The sequence below is a fragment of the Anolis carolinensis genome, unplaced genomic scaffold (genome assembly GCF_035594765.1).
Source record: "Anolis carolinensis isolate JA03-04 unplaced genomic scaffold, rAnoCar3.1.pri scaffold_27, whole genome shotgun sequence".
Taxonomy (NCBI): domain Eukaryota; kingdom Metazoa; phylum Chordata; class Lepidosauria; order Squamata; family Dactyloidae; genus Anolis; species Anolis carolinensis.
The window spans coordinates 85388-105900 of NW_026943836.1; the positions used below are offsets into that span (position 1 = coordinate 85388).

The 20513-nt window shown below is 54.2% G+C and overlaps 1 protein-coding gene across 1 annotated transcript in view; it reads right to left on the minus strand.

Moving 5' to 3' along the window:
• Positions 1-15795, minus strand: part of gtf3c2 (general transcription factor IIIC subunit 2) — a 75047-nt gene extending 59252 nt beyond the window's left edge. Inside the window, exon 1 of the mRNA XM_062966672.1 lies at positions 15682-15795. The gene's annotated coding sequence lies outside the window, so the exon portion shown is untranslated. The remainder of the gene's footprint in view (positions 1-15681) is intronic.
• Between the last annotated feature and the right edge of the window lie 4718 nt (positions 15796-20513).

Consider the following 20513-nt stretch of genomic DNA (forward strand, 5'->3'; position numbering starts at 1 on the left):
TCCCTTCTATGGAACTGAGACTGCCTTAGGGTCTGGTGCAGCCTCCTTCCTTCTCTGGCTGGCCATCTGCCGGGAAGGATCGAGTGGTGCCTTCCTTTTTTTCCTTCCTGACAGAAAGGCGTGGGTTGGACTGGATGGCCCTTGGGGGTCCCTTCTATGGAACTGAGACTGCCTTAGGGTCTGGTGCAGCCTCCTTCCTTCTCTGGCTGGCCATCTGCCGGGAAGGATCGAGTGGTGCCTTCCTTTTTTTCCTTCCTGACAGAAAGGCGTGGGTTGGACTGGATGGCCCTTGGGGGTCCCTTCTAAGGAATAGAGACTGCCTTAGGGTCTGGTGCAGCCTCCTTCCTTCTCTGGCTGGCCATCTGTCGGGAAGGATCGAGTGGTGCCTTCCTTTTTTCCCTTCCTGACAGAAAGGCGTGGGTTGGACTGGATGGCCCTTGGGGGTCCCTTCTATGGAACTGAGACTGCCTTAGGGTCTGGTGCAGCCTCCTTCCTTCTCTGGCTGGCCATCTGTCGGGAAGGATCGAGTGGTGCCTTCCTTTTTTTCCTTCCTGACAGAAAGGTGTGGGTTGGACTGGATGGCCCTTGGGGGTCCCTTCTAAGGAATAGAGACTGCCTTAGGGTCTGGTGCAGCCTCCTTCCTTCTCTGGCTGGCCATCTGCCGGGAAGGATCGAGTGGTGCCTTCCTTTTTTTCCTTCCTGACAGAAAGGCGTGGGTTGGACTGGATGGCCCTTGGGGGTCCCTTCTAAGGAATAGAGACTGCCTTAGGGTCTGGTGCAGCCTCCTTCCTTCTCTGGCTGGCCATCTGTCGGGAAGGATCGAGTGGTGCCTTCCTTTTTTCCCTTCCTGACAGAAAGGCGTGGGTTGGACTGGATGGCCCTTGGGGGTCCCTTCTATGGAACTGAGACTGCCTTAGGGTCTGGTGCAGCCTCCTTCCTTCTCTGGCTGGCCATCTGTCGGGAAGGATCGAGTGGTGCCTTCCTTTTTTTCCTTCCTGACAGAAAGGTGTGGGTTGGACTGGATGGCCCTTGGGGGACCCTTCTATGGAACTGAGACTGCCTTAGGGTCTGGTGCAGCCTCCTTCCTTCTCTGGCTGGCCATCTGCCGGGAAGGATCGAGTGGTGCCTTCCTTTTTTTCCTTCCTGACAGAAAGGTGTGGGTTGGACTGGATGGCCCTTGGGGGACCCTTCTATCGAACAGAGACTGCCTTAGGGTCTGGTGCAGCCTCCTTCCTTCTCTGGCTGGCCATCTGTCGGGAAGGATCGAGTGGTGCCTTCCTTTTTTTCCTTCCTGACAGAAAGGCGTGGGTTGGACTGGATGGCCCTTGGGGGTCCCTTCTATGGAACTGAGACTGCCTTAGGGTCTGGTGCAGCCTCCTTCCTTCTCTGGCTGGCCATCTGTCGGGAAGGATCGAGTGGTGCCTTCCTTTTTTTCCTTCCTGACAGAAAGGCGTGGGTTGGACTGGATGGCCCTTGGGGGTCCCTTCTAAGGAATAGAGACTGCCTTAGGGTCTGGTGCAGCCTCCTTCCTTCTCTGGCTGGCCATCTGTCGGGAAGGATCGAGTGGTGCCTTCCTTTTTTCCCTTCCTGACAGAAAGGCGTGGGTTGGACTGGATGGCCCTTGGGGGACCCTTCTATGGAACTGAGACTGCCTTAGGGTCTGGTGCAGCCTCCTTCCTTCTCTGGCTGGCCATCTGTCGGGAAGGATCGAGTGGTGCCTTCCTTTTTTCCCTTTCTGACAGAAAGGCGTGGGTTGGACTGGATGGCCCTTGGGGGTCCCTTCTATGGAACTGAGACTGCCTTAGGGTCTGGTGCAGCCTCCTTCCTTCTCTGGCTGGCCATCTGTCGGGAAGGATCGAGTGGTGCCTTCCTTTTTTCCCTTTCTGACAGAAAGGCGTGGGTTGGACTGGATGGCCCTTGGGGGTCCCTTCTATGGAACTGAGACTGCCTAGGGGTCTGGTGCAGCCTCCTTCCTTCTCTGGCTGGCCATCTGTCGGGAAGGATCGAGTGGTGCCTTCCTTTTTTTCCTTCCTGACAGAAAGGCGTGGGTTGGACTGGATGGCCCTTGGGGGTCCCTACTAAGGAATAGAGACTGCCTTGGGGTCTGGTGCAGCCTCCTTCCTTCTCTGGCTGGCCATCTGTCGGGAAGGATCGAGTGGTGCCTTCCTTTTTTTCCTTCCTGACAGAAAGGCGTGGGTTGGACTGGATGGCCCTTGGGGGTCCCTTCTAAGGAATAGAGACTGCCTTAGGGTCTGGTGCAGCCTCCTTCCTTCTCTGGCTGGCCATCTGTCGGGAAGGATCGAGTGGTGCCTTCCTTTTTTTCCTTCCTGACAGAAAGGCGTGGGTTGGACTGGATGGCCCTTGGGGGTCCCTTCTAAGGAATAGAGACTGCCTTAGGGTCTGGTGCAGCCTCCTTCCTTCTCTGGCTGGCCATCTGTCGGGAAGGATCGAGTGGTGCCTTCCTTTTTTTCCTTCCTGACAGAAAGGCGTGGGTTGGACTGGATGGCCCTTGGGGGTCCCTTCTAAGGAATAGAGACTGCCTTAGGGTCTGGTGCAGCCTACTTCCTTCTCTGGCTGGCCATCTGTCGGGAAGGATCGAGTGGTGCCTTCCTTTTTTTCCTTCCTGACAGAAAGGCGTGGGTTGGACTGGATGGCCCTTGGGGGACCCTTCTAAGGAATAGAGACTGCCTAGGGGTCTGGTGCAGCCTCCTTCCTTCTCTGGCTGGCCATCTGTCGGGAAGGATCGAGTGGTGCCTTCCTTTTTTTCCTTCCTGACAGAAAGGTGTGGATTGGACTGGATGGCCCTTGGGGGTCCCTACTAAGGAATAGAGACTGCCTAGGGGTCTGGTGCAGCCTCCTTCCTTCTCTGGCTGGCCATCTGTCGGGAAGGATCGAGTGGTGCCTTCCTTTTTTTCCTTCCTGACAGAAAGGCGTGGGTTGGACTGGATGGCCCTTGGGGGTCCCTACTAATGAATAGAGACTGCCTAGGGGTCTGGTGCAGCCTCCTTCCTTCTCTGGCTGGCCATCTGTCGGGAAGGATCGAGTGGTGCCTTCCTTTTTTTCCTTCCTGACAGAATGGTGTGGGTTGGACTGGATGGCCCTTGGGGGTCCCTTCTATGGAACTGAGACTGCCTTAGGGTCTGGTGCAGCCTCCTTCCTTCTCTGGCTGGCCATCTGTCGGGAAGGATCGAGTGGTGCCTTCCTTTTTTCCCTTCCTGACAGAAAGGCGTGGGTTGGACTGGATGGCCCTTGGGGGTCCCTTCTATGGAACTGAGACTGCCTTAGGGTCTGGTGCAGCCTCCTTCCTTCTCTGGCTGGCCATCTGTCGGGAAGGATCGAGTGGTGCCTTCCTTTTTTCCCTTCCTGACAGAAAGGCGTGGGTTGGACTGGATGGCCCTTGGGGGTCCCTTCTATGGAACTGAGACTGCCTTAGGGTCTGGTGCAGCCTCCTTCCTTCTCTGGCTGGCCATCTGCCGGGAAGGATCGAGTGGTGCCTTCCTTTTTTTCCTTCCTGACAGAAAGGCGTGGGTTGGACTGGATGGCCCTTGGGGGTCCCTTCTATGGAACTGAGACTGCCTTAGGGTCTGGTGCAGCCTCCTTCCTTCTCTGGCTGGCCATCTGTCGGGAGGGATCGAGTGGTGCCTTCCTTTTTTCCCTTCCTGACAGAAAGGCGTGGGTTGGACTGGATGGCCCTTGGGGGTCCCTTCTATGGAACTGAGACTGCCTTAGGGTCTGGTGCAGCCTCCTTCCTTCTCTGGCTGGCCATCTGTCGGGAAGGATCGAGTGGTGCCTTCCTTTTTTTCCTTCCTGACAGAAAGGCGTGGGTTGGACTGGATGGCCCTTGGGGGACCCTTCTATGGAACTGAGACTGCCTTAGGGTCTGGTGCAGCCTCCTTCCTTCTCTGGCTGGTCATCTGCCGGGAAGGATCGAGTGGTGCCTTCCTTTTTTTCCTTCCTGACAGAAAGGCGTGGGTTGGACTGGATGGCCCTTGGGGGTCCCTTCTATGGAACTGAGACTGCCTTAGGGTCTGGTGCAGCCTCCTTCCTTCTCTGGCTGGCCATCTGTCGGGAAGGATCGAGTGGTGCCTTCCTTTTTTTCCTTCCTGACAGAAAGGCGTGGGTTGGACTGGATGGCCCTTGGGGGACCCTTCTATGGAACTGAGACTGCCTTAGGGTCTGGTGCAGCCTCCTTCCTTCTCTGGCTGGCCATCTGTCGGGAAGGATCGAGTGGTGCCTTCCTTTTTTCCCTTCCTGACAGAAAGGCGTGGGTTGGACTGGATGGCCCTTGGGGGACCCTTCTATGGAACTGAGACTGCCTTAGGGTCTGGTGCAGCCTCCTTCCTTCTCTGGCTGGCCATCTGTCGGGAAGGATCGAGTGGTGCCTTCCTTTTTTTCCTTCCTGACAGAAAGGCGTGGGTTGGACTGGATGGCCCTTGGGGGACCCTTCTAAGGAATAGAGACTGCCTTAGGGTCTGGTGCAGCCTCCTTCCTTCTCTGGCTGGCCATCTGTCGGGAAGGATCGAGTGGTGCCTTCCTTTTTTCCCTTCCTGACAGAAAGGCGTGGGTTGGACTGGATGGCCCTTGGGGGACCCTTCTATGGAACTGAGACTGCCTTAGGGTCTGGTGCAGCCTCCTTCCTTCTCTGGCTGGCCATCTGTCGGGAAGGATCGAGTGGTGCCTTCCTTTTTTCCCTTCCTGACAGAAAGGCGTGGGTTGGACTGGATGGCCCTTGGGGGACCCTTCTATGGAACTGAGACTGCCTTAGGGTCTGGTGCAGCCTCCTTCCTTCTCTGGCTGGCCATCTGTCGGGAAGGATCGAGTGGTGCCTTCCTTTTTTTCCTTCCTGACAGAAAGGCGTGGGTTGGACTGGATGGCCCTTGGGGGACCCTTCTAAGGAATAGAGACTGCCTAGGGGTCTGGTGCAGCCTCCTTCCTTCTCTGGCTGGCCATCTGTCGGGAAGGATCGAGTGGTGCCTTCCTTTTTTTCCTTCCTGACAGAAAGGTGTGGGTTGGACTGGATGGCCCTTGGGGGTCCCTTCTATGGAACTGAGACTGCCTTAGGGTCTGGTGCAGCCTCCTTCCTTCTCTGGCTGGCCATCTGCCGGGAAGGATCGAGTGGTGCCTTCCTTTTTTTCCTTCCTGACAGAAAGGCGTGGGTTGGACTGGATGGCCCTTGGGGGTCCCTTCTATGGAACTGAGACTGCCTTAGGGTCTGGTGCAGCCTCCTTCCTTCTCTGGCTGGCCATCTGTCGGGAGGGATCGAGTGGTGCCTTCCTTTTTTCCCTTCCTGACAGAAAGGCGTGGGTTGGACTGGATGGCCCTTGGGGGTCCCTTCTAAGGAATAGAGACTGCCTTAGGGTCTGGTGCAGCCTCCTTCCTTCTCTGGCTGGGCATCTGTCGGGAAGGATCGAGTGGTGCCTTCCTTTTTTTCCTTCCTGACAGAAAGGCGTGGGTTGGACTGGATGGCCCTTGGGGGTCCCTTCTAAGGAATAGAGACTGCCTTAGGGTCTGGTGCAGCCTCCTTCCTTCTCTGGCTGGGCATCTGTCGGGAAGGATCGAGTGGTGCCTTCCTTTTTTTCCTTCCTGACAGAAAGGCGTGGGTTGGACTGGATGGCCCTTGGGGGTCCCTACTAAGGAATAGAGACTGCCTTAGGGTCTGGTGCAGCCTCCTTCCTTCTCTGGCTGGGCATCTGTCGGGAAGGATCGAGTGGTGCCTTCCTTTTTTTCCTTCCTGACAGAAAGGCGTGGGTTGGACTGGATGGCCCTTGGGGGTCCCTACTAAGGAATAGAGACTGCCTTAGGGTCTGGTGCAGCCTCCTTCCTTCTCTGGCTGGGCATCTGTCGGGAAGGATCGAGTGGTGCCTTCCTTTTTTTCCTTCCTGACAGAAAGGCGTGGGTTGGACTGGATGGCCCTTGGGGGTCCCTACTAAGGAATAGAGACTGCCTTGGGGTCTGGTGCAGCCTCCTTCCTTCTCTGGCTGGCCATCTGCCGGGAAGGATCGAGTGGTGCCTTCCTTTTTTTCCTTCCTGACAGAAAGGCGTGGGTTGGACTGGATGGCCCTTGGGGGACCCTTCTATGGAACTGAGACTGCCTTAGGGTCTGGTGCAGCCTCCTTCCTTCTCTGGCTGGCCATCTGCCGGGAAGGATCGAGTGGTGCCTTCCTTTTTTTCCTTCCTGACAGAAAGGCGTGGGTTGGACTGGATGGCCCTTGGGGGTCCCTTCTATGGAACTGAGACTGCCTTAGGGTCTGGTGCAGCCTCCTTCCTTCTCTGGCTGGCCATCTGTCGGGAAGGATCGAGTGGTGCCATCCTTTTTTTCCTTCCTGACAGAAAGGCGTGGGTTGGACTGGATGGCCCTTGGGGGTCCCTTCTAAGGAACAGAGACTGCCTTAGGGTCTGGTGCAGCCTCCTTCCTTCTCTGGCTGGCCATCTGTCGGGAAGGATCGAGTGGTGCCTTCCTTTTTCCCCTTCCTGACAGAAAGGCGTGGGTTGGACTGGATGGCCCTTGGGGGACCCTTCTATGGAACTGAGACTGCCTTAGGGTCTGGTGCAGCCTCCTTCCTTCTCTGGCTGGCCATCTGCCGGGAAGGATCGAGTGGTGCCTTCCTTTTTTCCCTTCCTGACAGAAAGGCGTGGGTTGGACTGGATGGCCCTTGGGGGACCCTTCTATGGAACTGAGACTGCCTTAGGGTCTGGTGCAGCCTCCTTCCTTCTCTGGCTGGCCATCTGTCGGGAGGGATCGAGTGGCGCCTTCCTTTTTTTCCTTCCTGACAGAAAGGTGTGGGTTGGACTGGATGGCCCTTGGGGGTCCCTTCTAAGGAATAGAGACTGCCTTAGGGTCTGGTGCAGCCTCCTTCCTTCTCTGGCTGGCCATCTGTCGGGAAGGATCGAGTGGTGCCTTCCTTTTTTTCCTTCCTGACAGAAAGGCGTGGGTTGGACTGGATGGCCCTTGGGGGTCCCTTCTAAGGAATAGAGACTGCCTTAGGGTCTGGTGCAGCCTCCTTCCTTCTCTGGCTGGCCATCTGTCGGGAAGGATCGAGTGGTGCCTTCCTTTTTTCCCTTCCCGACAGAAAGGCGTGGGTTGGACTGGATGTCCCTTGGGGGACCCTTCTATGGAACTGAGACTGCTTTAGGGTCTGGTGCAGCCTCCTTCCTTCTCTGGCTGGCCATCTGCCGGGAAGGATCGGGTGGTGCCTTCCTTTTTTTCCCTTCCTGACAGAAAGACTTGGGTTGGACTGGATGGCCCTTGGGGGACCCTTCTAAGGAATAGAGACTGCCTAGGGGTCTGGTGCAGCCTCCTTCCTTCTCTGGCTGGCCATCTGTCGGGAAGGATCGAGTGGTGCCTTCCTTTTTTCCCTTCCCGACAGAAAGGCGTGGGTTGGACTGGATGGCCCTTGGGGGACCCTTCTATGGAACTGAGACTGCTTTAGGGTCTGGTGCAGCCTCCTTCCTTCTCTGGCTGGCCATCTGCCGGGAAGGATCGGGTGGTGCCTTCCTTTTTTTCCCTTCCTGACAGAAAGACTTGGGTTGGACTGGATGGCCCTTGGGGGACCCTTCTAAGGAATAGAGACTGCCTAGGGGTCTGGTGCAGCCTCCTTCCTTCTCTGGCTGGCCATCTGCCGGGAAGGATCGAGTGGTGCCTTCCTTTTTTCCCTTCCCGACAGAAAGGCGTGGGTTGGACTGGATGGCCCTTGGGGGACCCTTCTATGGAACTGAGACTGCTTTAGGGTCTGGTGCAGCCTCCTTCCTTCTCTGGCTGGCCATCTGTCGGGAAGGATCGAGTGGTGCCTTCCTTTTTTTCCCTTCCTGACAGAAAGACTTGGGTTGGACTGGATGGCCCTTGGGGGACCCTTCTAAGGAATAGAGACTGCCTAGGGGTCTGGTGCAGCCTCCTTCCTTCTCTGGCTGGCCATCTGCCGGGAAGGATCGAGTGGTGCCTTCCTTTTTTTCCTTCCTGACAGAAAGGCGTGGGTTGGACTGGATGGCCCTTGGGGGACCCTTCTATGGAACTGAGACTGCCTTAGGGTCTGGTGCAGCCTCCTTCCTTCTCTGGCTGGCCATCTGCCCGGAAGGATCGAGTGGTGCCTTCCTTTTTTCCCTTCCTGACAGAAAGGCGTGGGTTGGACTGGATGGCCCTTGGGGGTCCCTACTAAGGAATAGAGACTGCCTAGGGGTCTGGTGCAGCCTCCTTCCTTCTCTGGCTGGCCATCTGTCGGGAAGGATCGAGTGGTGCCTTCCTTTTTTTCCTTCCTGACAGAAAGGCGTGGGTTGGACTGGATGGCCCTTGGGGGACCCTTCTATGGAACTGAGACTGCCTTAGGGTCTGGTGCAGCCTCCTTCCTTCTCTGGCTGGCCATCTGCCCGGAAGGATCGAGTGGTGCCTTCCTTTTTTCCCTTCCTGACAGAAAGGCGTGGGTTGGACTGGATGGCCCTTGGGGGTCCCTTCTATGGAACTGAGACTGCCTAGGGGTCTGGTGCAGCCTCCTTCCTTCTCTGGCTGGCCATCTGTCGGGAAGGATCGAGTGGTGCCTTCCTTTTTTTCCTTCCTGACAGAAAGGCGTGGGTTGGACTGGATGGCCCTTGGGGGTCCCTTCTATGGAACTGAGACTGCCTTAGGGTCTGGTGCAGCCTCCTTCCTTCTCTGGCTGGCCATCTGTCGGGAAGGATCGAGTGGTGCCTTCCTTTTTTTCCTTCCTGACAGAAAGGCGTGGGTTGGACTGGATGGCCCTTGGGGGTCCCTTCTATGGAACTGAGACTGCCTTAGGGTCTGGTGCAGCCTCCTTCCTTCTCTGGCTGGCCATCTGCCCGGAAGGATCGAGTGGTGCCTTCCTTTTTTCCCTTCCTGACAGAAAGGCGTGGGTTGGACTGGATGGCCCTTGGGGGACCCTTCTATGGAACTGAGACTGCCTTAGGGTCTGGTGCAGCCTCCTTCCTTCTCTGGCTGGCCATCTGCCGGGAAGGATCGAGTGGTGCCTTCCTTTTTTCCCTTCCTGACAGAAAGGCGTGGGTTGGACTGGATGGCCCTTGGGGGTCCCTTCTATGGAACTGAGACTGCCTAGGGGTCTGGTGCAGCCTCCTTCCTTCTCTGGCTGGCCATCTGTCGGGAAGGATCGAGTGGTGCCTTCCTTTTTTTCCTTCCTGACAGAAAGGCGTGGGTTGGACTGGATGGCCCTTGGGGGTCCCTTCTATGGAACTGAGACTGCCTTAGGGTCTGGTGCAGCCTCCTTCCTTCTCTGGCTGGCCATCTGTCGGGAAGGATCGAGTGGTGCCTTCCTTTTTTTCCTTCCTGACAGAAAGGCGTGGGTTGGACTGGATGGCCCTTGGGGGTCCCTTCTATGGAACTGAGACTGCCTTAGGGTCTGGTGCAGCCTCCTTCCTTCTCTGGCTGGCCATCTGCCCGGAAGGATCGAGTGGTGCCTTCCTTTTTTCCCTTCCTGACAGAAAGGCGTGGGTTGGACTGGATGGCCCTTGGGGGACCCTTCTATGGAACTGAGACTGCCTTAGGGTCTGGTGCAGCCTCCTTCCTTCTCTGGCTGGCCATCTGCCGGGAAGGATCGAGTGGTGCCTTCCTTTTTTTCCTTCCTGACAGAAAGGCGTGGGTTGGACTGGATGGCCCTTGGGGGTCCCTTCTAAGGAATAGAGACTGCCTAGGGGTCTGGTGCAGCCTCCTTCCTTCTCTGGCTGGCCATCTGCCGGGAAGGATCGAGTGGTGCCTTCCTTTTTTTCCTTCCTGACAGAAAGGCGTGGGTTGGACTGGATGGCCCTTGGGGGTCCCTACTAAGGAATAGAGACTGCCTAGGGGTCTGGTGCAGCCTCCTTCCTTCTCTGGCTGGCCATCTGCCGGGAAGGATCGAGTGGTGCCTTCCTTTTTTCCCTTCCTGACAGAAAGGTGTGGGTTGGACTGGATGGCCCTTGGGGGACCCTTCTATGGAACTGAGACTGCCTTAGGGTCTGGTGCAGCCTCCTTCCTTCTCTGGCTGGCCATCTGTCGGGAAGGATCGAGTGGTGCCTTCCTTTTTTTCCTTCCTGACAGAAAGGCGTGGGTTGGACTGGATGGCCCTTGGGGGTCCCTTCTAAGGAATAGAGACTGCCTAGGGGTCTGGTGCAGCCTCCTTCCTTCTCTGGCTGGCCATCTGCCGGGAAGGATCGAGTGGTGCCTTCCTTTTTTTCCTTCCTGACAGAAAGGCGTGGGTTGGACTGGATGGCCCTTGGGGGTCCCTACTAAGGAATAGAGACTGCCTAGGGGTCTGGTGCAGCCTCCTTCCTTCTCTGGCTGGCCATCTGCCGGGAAGGATCGAGTGGTGCCTTCCTTTTTTTCCTTCCTGACAGAAAGGTGTGGGTTGGACTGGATGGCCCTTGGGGGTCCCTTCTAAGGAATAGAGACTGCCTTAGGGTCTGGTGCAGCCTCCTTCCTTCTCTGGCTGGCCATCTGCCGGGAGGGATCGAGTGGTGCCTTCCTTTTTTCCCTTCCTGACAGAAAGGCGTGGGTTGGACTGGATGGCCCTTGGGGGTCCCTTCTAAGGAATAGAGACTGCCTTAGGGTCTGGTGCAGCCTCCTTCCTTCTCTGGCTGGCCATCTGCCGGGAAGGATCGAGTGGTGCCTTCCTTTTTTTCCTTCCTGACAGAAAGGTGTGGGTTGGACTGGATGGCCCTTGGGGGTCCCTTCTAAGGAATAGAGACTGCCTTAGGGTCTGGTGCAGCCTCCTTCCTTCTCTGGCTGGCCATCTGCCGGGAGGGATCGAGTGGTGCCTTCCTTTTTTCCCTTCCTGACAGAAAGGCGTGGGTTGGACTGGATGGCCCTTGGGGGTCCCTTCTAAGGAATAGAGACTGCCTTAGGGTCTGGTGCAGCCTCCTTCCTTCTCTGGCTGGCCATCTGCCGGGAAGGATCGAGTGGTGCCTTCCTTTTTTTCCTTCCTGACAGAAAGGTGTGGGTTGGACTGGATGGCCCTTGGGGGTCCCTTCTAAGGAATAGAGACTGCCTTAGGGTCTGGTGCAGCCTCCTTCCTTCTCTGGCTGGCCATCTGCCGGGAGGGATCGAGTGGTGCCTTCCTTTTTTCCCTTCCTGACAGAAAGGCGTGGGTTGGACTGGATGGCCCTTGGGGGTCCCTTCTAAGGAATAGAGACTGCCTTAGGGTCTGGTGCAGCCTCCTTCCTTCTCTGGCTGGCCATCTGCCGGGAGGGATCGAGTGGTGCCTTCCTTTTTTTCCTTCCTGACAGAAAGGCGTGGGTTGGACTGGATGGCCCTTGGGGGACCCTTCTATGGAACTGAGACTGCCTTAGGGTCTGGTGCAGCCTCCTTCCTTCTCTGGCTGGCCATCTGCCGGGAAGGATCGAGTGGTGCCTTCCTTTTTTCCCTTCCTGACAGAAAGGCGTGGGTTGGACTGGATGGCCCTTGGGGGTCCCTTCTAAGGAATAGAGACTGCCTTAGGGTCTGGTGCAGCCTCCTTCCTTCTCTGGCTGGCCATCTGCCGGGAGGGATCGAGTGGTGCCTTCCTTTTTTTCCTTCCTGACAGAAAGGCGTGGGTTGGACTGGATGGCCCTTGGGGGACCCTTCTATGGAACTGAGACTGCCTTAGGGTCTGGTGCAGCCTCCTTCCTTCTCTGGCTGGCCATCTGCCGGGAAGGATCGAGTGGTGCCTTCCTTTTTTTCCTTCCTGACAGAAAGGCGTGGGTTGGACTGGATGGCCCTTGGGGGTCCCTACTAAGGAATAGAGACTGCCTAGGGGTCTGGTGCAGCCTCCTTCCTTCTCTGGCTGGCCATCTGCCGGGAGGGATCGAGTGGTGCCTTCCTTTTTTTCCTTCTTGACAGAAAGGTGTGGGTTGGACTGGATGGCCCTTGGGGGTCCCTACTAAGGAATAGAGACTGCCTTAGGGTCTGGTGCAGCCTCCTTCCTTCTCTGGCTGGCCATCTGTCGGGAGGGATCGAGTGGTGCCTTCCTTTTTTTCCTTCCTGACAGAAAGGCGTGGGTTGGACTGGATGGCCCTTGGGGGTCCCTTCTAAGGAATAGAGACTGCCTTAGGGTCTGGTGCAGCCTCCTTCCTTCTCTGGCTGGCCATCTGTCGGGAGGGATCGAGTGGTGCCTTCCTTTTTTTCCTTCCTGACAGAAAGGCGTGGGTTGGACTGGATGGCCCTTGGGGGTCCCTTCTATGGAACTGAGACTGCCTAGGGGTCTGGTGCAGCCTCCTTCCTTCTCTGGCTGGCCATCTGTCGGGAAGGATCGAGTGGTGCCTTCCTTTTTTCCCTTCCCGACAGAAAGGCGTGGGTTGGACTGGATGGCCCTTGGGGGACCCTTCTAAGGAATAGAGACTGCCTAGGGGTCTGGTGCAGCCTCCTTCCTTCTCTGGCTGGCCATCTGCCGGGAAGGATCGAGTGGTGCCTTCCTTTTTTTCCTTCCTGACAGAAAGGCGTGGGTTGGACTGGATGGCCCTTGGGGGTCCCTACTAAGGAATAGAGACTGCCTAGGGGTCTGGTGCAGCCTCCTTCCTTCTCTGGCTGGCCATCTGCCGGGAAGGATCGAGTGGTGCCTTCCTTTTTTCCCTTCCTGACAGAAAGGCGTGGGTTGGACTGGATGGCCCTTGGGGGTCCCTTCTATGGAACTGAGACTGCCTTAGGGTCTGGTGCAGCCTCCTTCCTTCTCTGGCTGGCCATCTGCCGGGAAGGATCGAGTGGTGCCTTCCTTTTTTTCCTTCCTGACAGAAAGGTGTGGGTTGGACTGGATGGCCCTTGGGGGACCCTTCTATGGAACTGAGACTGCCTTAGGGTCTGGTGCAGCCTCCTTCCTTCTCTGGCTGGCCATCTGTCGGGAAGGATCGAGTGGTGCCTTCCTTTTTTTCCTTCCTGACAGAAAGGCGTGGGTTGGACTGGATGGCCCTTGGGGGTCCCTTCTAAGGAATAGAGACTGCCTAGGGGTCTGGTGCAGCCTCCTTCCTTCTCTGGCTGGCCATCTGCCGGGAAGGATCGAGTGGTGCCTTCCTTTTTTTCCTTCCTGACAGAAAGGCGTGGGTTGGACTGGATGGCCCTTGGGGGTCCCTACTAAGGAATAGAGACTGCCTAGGGGTCTGGTGCAGCCTCCTTCCTTCTCTGGCTGGCCATCTGCCGGGAAGGATCGAGTGGTGCCTTCCTTTTTTCCCTTCCTGACAGAAAGGCGTGGGTTGGACTGGATGGCCCTTGGGGGTCCCTTCTATGGAACTGAGACTGCCTTAGGGTCTGGTGCAGCCTCCTTCCTTCTCTGGCTGGCCATCTGCCGGGAAGGATCGAGTGGTGCCTTCCTTTTTTTCCTTCCTGACAGAAAGGTGTGGGTTGGACTGGATGGCCCTTGGGGGTCCCTTCTAAGGAATAGAGACTGCCTTAGGGTCTGGTGCAGCCTCCTTCCTTCTCTGGCTGGCCATCTGCCGGGAGGGATCGAGTGGTGCCTTCCTTTTTTCCCTTCCTGACAGAAAGGCGTGGGTTGGACTGGATGGCCCTTGGGGGTCCCTTCTAAGGAATAGAGACTGCCTTAGGGTCTGGTGCAGCCTCCTTCCTTCTCTGGCTGGCCATCTGCCGGGAGGGATCGAGTGGTGCCTTCCTTTTTTTCCTTCCTGACAGAAAGGCGTGGGTTGGACTGGATGGCCCTTGGGGGACCCTTCTATGGAACTGAGACTGCCTTAGGGTCTGGTGCAGCCTCCTTCCTTCTCTGGCTGGCCATCTGCCGGGAAGGATCGAGTGGTGCCTTCCTTTTTTCCCTTCCTGACAGAAAGGCGTGGGTTGGACTGGATGGCCCTTGGGGGTCCCTTCTAAGGAATAGAGACTGCCTTAGGGTCTGGTGCAGCCTCCTTCCTTCTCTGGCTGGCCATCTGCCGGGAGGGATCGAGTGGTGCCTTCCTTTTTTTCCTTCCTGACAGAAAGGCGTGGGTTGGACTGGATGGCCCTTGGGGGACCCTTCTATGGAACTGAGACTGCCTTAGGGTCTGGTGCAGCCTCCTTCCTTCTCTGGCTGGCCATCTGCCGGGAAGGATCGAGTGGTGCCTTCCTTTTTTTCCTTCCTGACAGAAAGGCGTGGGTTGGACTGGATGGCCCTTGGGGGTCCCTACTAAGGAATAGAGACTGCCTAGGGGTCTGGTGCAGCCTCCTTCCTTCTCTGGCTGGCCATCTGCCGGGAGGGATCGAGTGGTGCCTTCCTTTTTTTCCTTCTTGACAGAAAGGTGTGGGTTGGACTGGATGGCCCTTGGGGGTCCCTACTAAGGAATAGAGACTGCCTTAGGGTCTGGTGCAGCCTCCTTCCTTCTCTGGCTGGCCATCTGTCGGGAGGGATCGAGTGGTGCCTTCCTTTTTTTCCTTCCTGACAGAAAGGCGTGGGTTGGACTGGATGGCCCTTGGGGGTCCCTTCTAAGGAATAGAGACTGCCTTAGGGTCTGGTGCAGCCTCCTTCCTTCTCTGGCTGGCCATCTGTCGGGAGGGATCGAGTGGTGCCTTCCTTTTTTTCCTTCCTGACAGAAAGGCGTGGGTTGGACTGGATGGCCCTTGGGGGTCCCTTCTATGGAACTGAGACTGCCTAGGGGTCTGGTGCAGCCTCCTTCCTTCTCTGGCTGGCCATCTGTCGGGAAGGATCGAGTGGTGCCTTCCTTTTTTCCCTTCCCGACAGAAAGGCGTGGGTTGGACTGGATGGCCCTTGGGGGACCCTTATATGGAACTGAGACTGCCTTAGGGTCTGGTGCAGCCTCCTTCCTTCTCTGGCTGGCCATCTGTCGGGAAGGATCGAGTGGTGCCTTCCTTTTTTTCCTTCCTGACAGAAAGGCGTGGGTTGGACTGGATGGCCCTTGGGGGTCCCTTCTAAGGAATAGAGACTGCCTAGGGGTCTGGTGCAGCCTCCTTCCTTCTCTGGCTGGCCATCTGCCGGGAAGGATCGAGTGGTGCCTTCCTTTTTTCCCTTCCTGACAGAAAGGCGTGGGTTGGACTGGATGGCCCTTGGGGGTCCCTTCTAAGGAATAGAGACTGCCTAGGGGTCTGGTGCAGCCTCCTTCCTTCTCTGGCTGGCCATCTGCCGGGAAGGATCGAGTGGTGCCTTCCTTTTTTTCCTTCCTGACAGAAAGGTGTGGGTTGGACTGGATGGCCCTTGGGGGACCCTTCTATGGAACTGAGACTGCCTTAGGGTCTGGTGCAGCCTCCTTCCTTCTCTGGCTGGCCATCTGCCGGGAAGGATCGAGTGGTGCCTTCCTTTTTTTCCTTCCTGACAGAAAGGCGTGGGTTGGACTGGATGGCCCTTGGGGGTCCCTTCTAAGGAATAGAGACTGCCTAGGGGTCTGGTGCAGCCTCCTTCCTTCTCTGGCTGGCCATCTGCCGGGAAGGATCGAGTGGTGCCTTCCTTTTTTCCCTTCCTGACAGAAAGGCGTGGGTTGGACTGGATGGCCCTTGGGGGTCCCTTCTAAGGAATAGAGACTGCCTAGGGGTCTGGTGCAGCCTCCTTCCTTCTCTGGCTGGCCATCTGCCGGGAAGGATCGAGTGGTGCCTTCCTTTTTTCCCTTCCTGACAGAAAGGCGTGGGTTGGACTGGATGGCCCTTGGGGGTCCCTTCTATGGAACTGAGACTGCCTTAGGGTCTGGTGCAGCCTCCTTCCTTCTCTGGCTGGCCATCTGTCGGGAGGGATCGAGTGGTGCCTTGGGCCCGCCCCTCCCTCCCTCCCTCTCCCTTCGGCCGAGACTCGCCTCCTTTCTGAAGCCCGGCGCCTCGGAAACCGGCTCCTCGGCCTCCCTCTCTCTCCGTCCGCCGCCTTCGCTGTCCCTTCCGGGGGTTGGGCAGCCAAGATGGCGGGCGCTCGAGTGAGGCCCGGCGGCGACGCGTCACTTCCGGCGCCTTCTCTTTGTTTTCTCCAATCGGCTTCGAAGGAGCGCGCTGCCAATCACTCTCTCCTCCAATGGGAGAGAGGGAAGGAGGGGGCGGTTCCTTTGAATGAGGCCTGTTTATTTCTCTACGCTCTGACTGGATTGTAAGTAGGCCGTGAGTGAGGCGGGGGTGAGATGCAACAGCTCAAAAGACCAATGCGATTCTGGGCCACATCAAGAGGACAGCCTAGAGCAGGGGTCCCCAAACTATGGCCCGGGGGCCGGATGCGGCCCTCCGAGGCCATTTACCTGGCCCCCACACTCAGTTTTATAATATAATATTTTATATCATTTTAAATAATATAATATATTGTATATACATATAATATTGATAATAATATAATGTTATACAATATAATACTAATAACAATACCATATACTAATATTAATTCTATATTACATATAATATTACAGTATAGTGGTATAGTTCAATAGAGTAATATATAATGCTAATATTCTACTATGCTAATAATATAATATATTGTATGTACAGCTGCTCTGAGTCCCCTTCGGGGTGAGAAGGGCGGGATATAAATGTAGTAAATGAATAAATAAATAATTTTAGACTTAGGCTCGCCCAAAGTCTGAAATGACTTGAAGGCACACAACAACAACAATCCTAATTGACTTGACTATCTCATTTGCCAGAAGTAGGCCCATATTTCCCATTGAAATCCTGATAGGTTTATGTTGGTTAAAATTGTTTTCATTTTTAAATACAGTAGAGTCTCACTTATCCAAGCTAAACGGGCCGGCAGAAGCTTGGATAAGCGAATATCTTGGATAATAAGGAGGGATCAAGGAAAAGCCTATTAAACATCAAATTAGGTTATGATTTTACAAATTAAGCACCAAAACATCATGTTATATGACAAATTTGACAGAAAAAGTAGTTCAGTATGTAGTAATGTCATGTTGTAATTACTGTATTTACTAATTTAGCACCAAAATAATAATAATAAAATAATAATAAAACTTTATTTATAACCCGCCACCATCTCCCCAATGGGGACTCGGGGCGGCTTACATGGGGCCATGCCCAGACACCATACAATATCACAAAATAAAACAATATATCATAACACAATATAATAGTACAAAAATAATCATATACATTACAACACAAATCAGAGCAGACAGGGCGGGCCACATGAACATTTAATTAAAAACTCGGGAGAGAGAGGCATATAAATAAAGAGAACAGGGGTATAAGATGGAACAGTCCAAACAGTCCAAAGGACAGAATCCAAGGGGGGTAATCAAGAGGTATATAACATTTACTCCCCGAAGGCACATCGAAAAAGCCATGTTTTTAGATCTTTCTTAAAAGCCAATAAGGTGGGGGCTTGCCTGATCTCAGAGGGCAATGAATTCCACAGTCGGGGGGCCACAGCAGAAAAGGCCCTCTCTCTCGTTCCCACTAGACGGGCCTGGGATAGAGGCAGTGGCGAAAGAAGGGCCTCCCCGGATGAGCGGAGGGATCGAATAGGTTTATAATAGGAGATACGGTCACGAAGGTAGGTGGGTCCCAAACCGTTTAGGGCCTTATAAATGATGGTATTCACCTTGAATTGGGACCGGAAGGTGAACGGCAGCCAGTGGAGCTCCTTGAACAGGGGAGTAGATCTCTCCCTGTAGCTCGCCCCTGTAATTAACCTGGCAGCCGAGCGCTGAACCAATTGTAGTTTCCGGGCCGTCTTCAAGGGAAGCCCCACGTAGAGCGCATTACAGTAGTCCAGTCTAGAGGTAACTAAGGCATGCACCACCATGGTCAAGTCAGACTTCACGAGGTATGGTCGCAGTTGGCGCACAAGTTTGAGTTGTGCGAAGGCCCTCCCGGCCACCGCCGACACCTGAGCCTCAAGCGTCAGCGCTGAGTCCAGAAGGACCCCCAAACTGCGGACCTGTGATTTCAGGGGGAGTGCAACCCCGTCCAGGACAGGTTGCCACCCAATACCCCGATCCGACGCGCGACTGACCAGGAGGGCCTCTGTCTTGTCAGGATTGATCCTCAGCTTGTTCCTCCTCATCCAGTCCGCCACAGCGGCCAGGCACTGGTTCAGCATCCGAGGGGCTTCCTTGGATTCAGATGGAAAGGAGTAGTGGATTTGCGTGTCATCTGTGTAGAGATGGCAACGCCCTCCAAAACTCCGGATGACCTCTCCCAGCGGTTTCATGTAGATGTTGAATAGCATGGGGGATAGAATAGACCCTTGCGGGACCCCACAGGTCAATGGCCAGGGGTCCGAGCAGGAGTCCCCCAGCTTCACCATCTGGGAACGACCCCCCAAGAAGGACCGGAGCCACTGCAGCACAGTGCCACCAAGCCCCATCCCAGAGAGCCTCCCCAGAAGGATACCATGGTCGATGGTATCGAAAGCCGCTGAGATGTCCAGGAGAACCATCAGGGTCACACTCCCCCTGTCCAGCTCTCTGCGGAGGTCATCCACCAAGGCCACCAAAGCCATCTCGGTACTGTGCCCAGGCCTGAAGCCAGACTGCGAGCAGTCCAGAAAATCAGTGTCATCGAGAAACTCCTGGAGTTTTCAAAATATCATGATATATTGAAAATATTGACTACAAAAATGGCTTGGATTATCCAGAAGCTTGGATAAGTGAGGCTTGGATAAGTGAGACTCTACTGTATTGTATTGTTCTTTCATTACTGTTGTTGTTTTGCACTACAAATAAGACATGTGCAGTGTGCATAGGAATTTGTTTGGTTTTTTTTTTTTTTCAAATGATAATTTGGCCCCTCCACAGTCTAAAGGATTGTGGACCGGCCCTCTGCTTTAAAAGTTTGAGGACCCCTGGCCTAGACCCTCCCTCCAGGTGTTTTGGACTCCAACTCCCAGAATTCCTCACAGCCTCAGGCCCCTTCCTTTTCCCCCTCAGCCGCTTAAGCGGCTGAGGGGGAAAAGGAAGGGGCCTGAGACTGTGAGGAATTCTGGGAGTTGGAGTCCAAAACAGTCGGATGGAGGGCCTAGAAGAGGAGCGAAAGGAAACCCGGGTTCAGTGCTGTCTGGATAAGGGTGAACTACAACTCCTAGGCCCCCCAAACCAGGCCTGTATGCACAGTTGGCCATGTTGGGTCAGTATGGCAAGTTTGGTCCAGATCTTGTGTCAGCTGGGTAAGGTTCAGTGCTTTTTGGATGCAGGTGAACTACAAATCCCAAAATCAAGGTCTGTTCCCACTAACTCTTGCAGTATAGTATGTTCATGGGGCTTCTCTGTGCCAAATTTGGTCCCAGTCCATTGTCGGTGGGGGGGGGGGGGGGGGTCCACAGTTTCAGTGAAGGTACTGCAACTCCCATCATCTGTGGCAAGTTTGGTCCAGATCTATCGTTGGTTGGGTGAACAGTGCTTTCTGGATGTAGGTCAAGTACAACTCTTGTAAATCATAGTGAATTCTCCACAAACCTCACAACCTTTGAAGATGCCTGCCATAGATGTGGGCGAAATGTCAGGAGAGAATACTTCTGGAACATTATTACTAATAATATTACAATGTAATCATATAGTACAATATATTAATTTAATGCTGGTATTGTACTATGCCAATAATATAATGTATTGTATGTGAATGTAATTTGTAAGCCGCTCTGAGTCCCCTTTGGGGTGAGAAGGGCGGCATATAAATGTAGTAAATAAATAAATAAACATGGCCACACAGCCCGAAAGACATACAACAACGCTCTACAAACCTCTGGCTCAGTTGCTGATAAATTCCTCTGTGAACTGTGGCGTAGGAAAGGGTAGGAAAGGGTTAAGGGAGAGGCAGTGGGCGGGGTCATGCAAATTAAGGAACCCTGGGATGTCCATTCTGGGGGAAAAACAGAATATCAAGGATGAAACTGTCCTTCAGGAGAATTAGATGAAAATGTTCAATCGCTGGTATGTCACGCCAAAAATAAAATAAATTAGAATAATGTATAAAAATGCTCAAAATTTATGTTGGAAGTGTAAACATAAATCCTTCCGTAGGAAGGTTAAAACCTGGTTGTAGGGCCAGGCTTTCGAATAACAATTAGCAGCACTAATTGGAACTCAATCGACAGACCCAGTCCTTAGAATTTGAACATGTCCATTTTAGAATGTTTTTATGAATGTTGATGTAAGTTATAATTTTTCTATTGATTTATAGTGTGTTGTATAATTTTTATATGTGTGCTTATTGTAAGCTGCCCTGAGTCCCCTCTCGGGTGAGAAGGGCGGGATATAAATGTTGTAATAATAATAAATAAATAAAAAGAGGGAACGTTCTATCATGCTTGGGGAACCTGTCCGGAAACCTCAAAATATTGGAGACAAATACATGAGGAAACACAAAAAATATTAAACAGGACATTTCCAATGAAATCAGAGTATTATCTTTTAGAACTGAAAGCATAAAGGATTTGAACAAGAACGATGATATATTACTAACTTATATTACGACAGTGGCAAGAACAACCTTTGCAAAATATTGGAAATTGCAAGAAATACAGTAGAGTCTCACTTATCCAACATAAACAGGCCGGCAGAATGTTGGATAAGCGAATATGTTGGATAATAAGGAGAGATTAAGAAAAAGCCTATTAAACATCAAAATAGGTTATGATTTTACAAATTAAGCACCAAAACATCATGTTATACAACAAATTTGACAGAAAAAG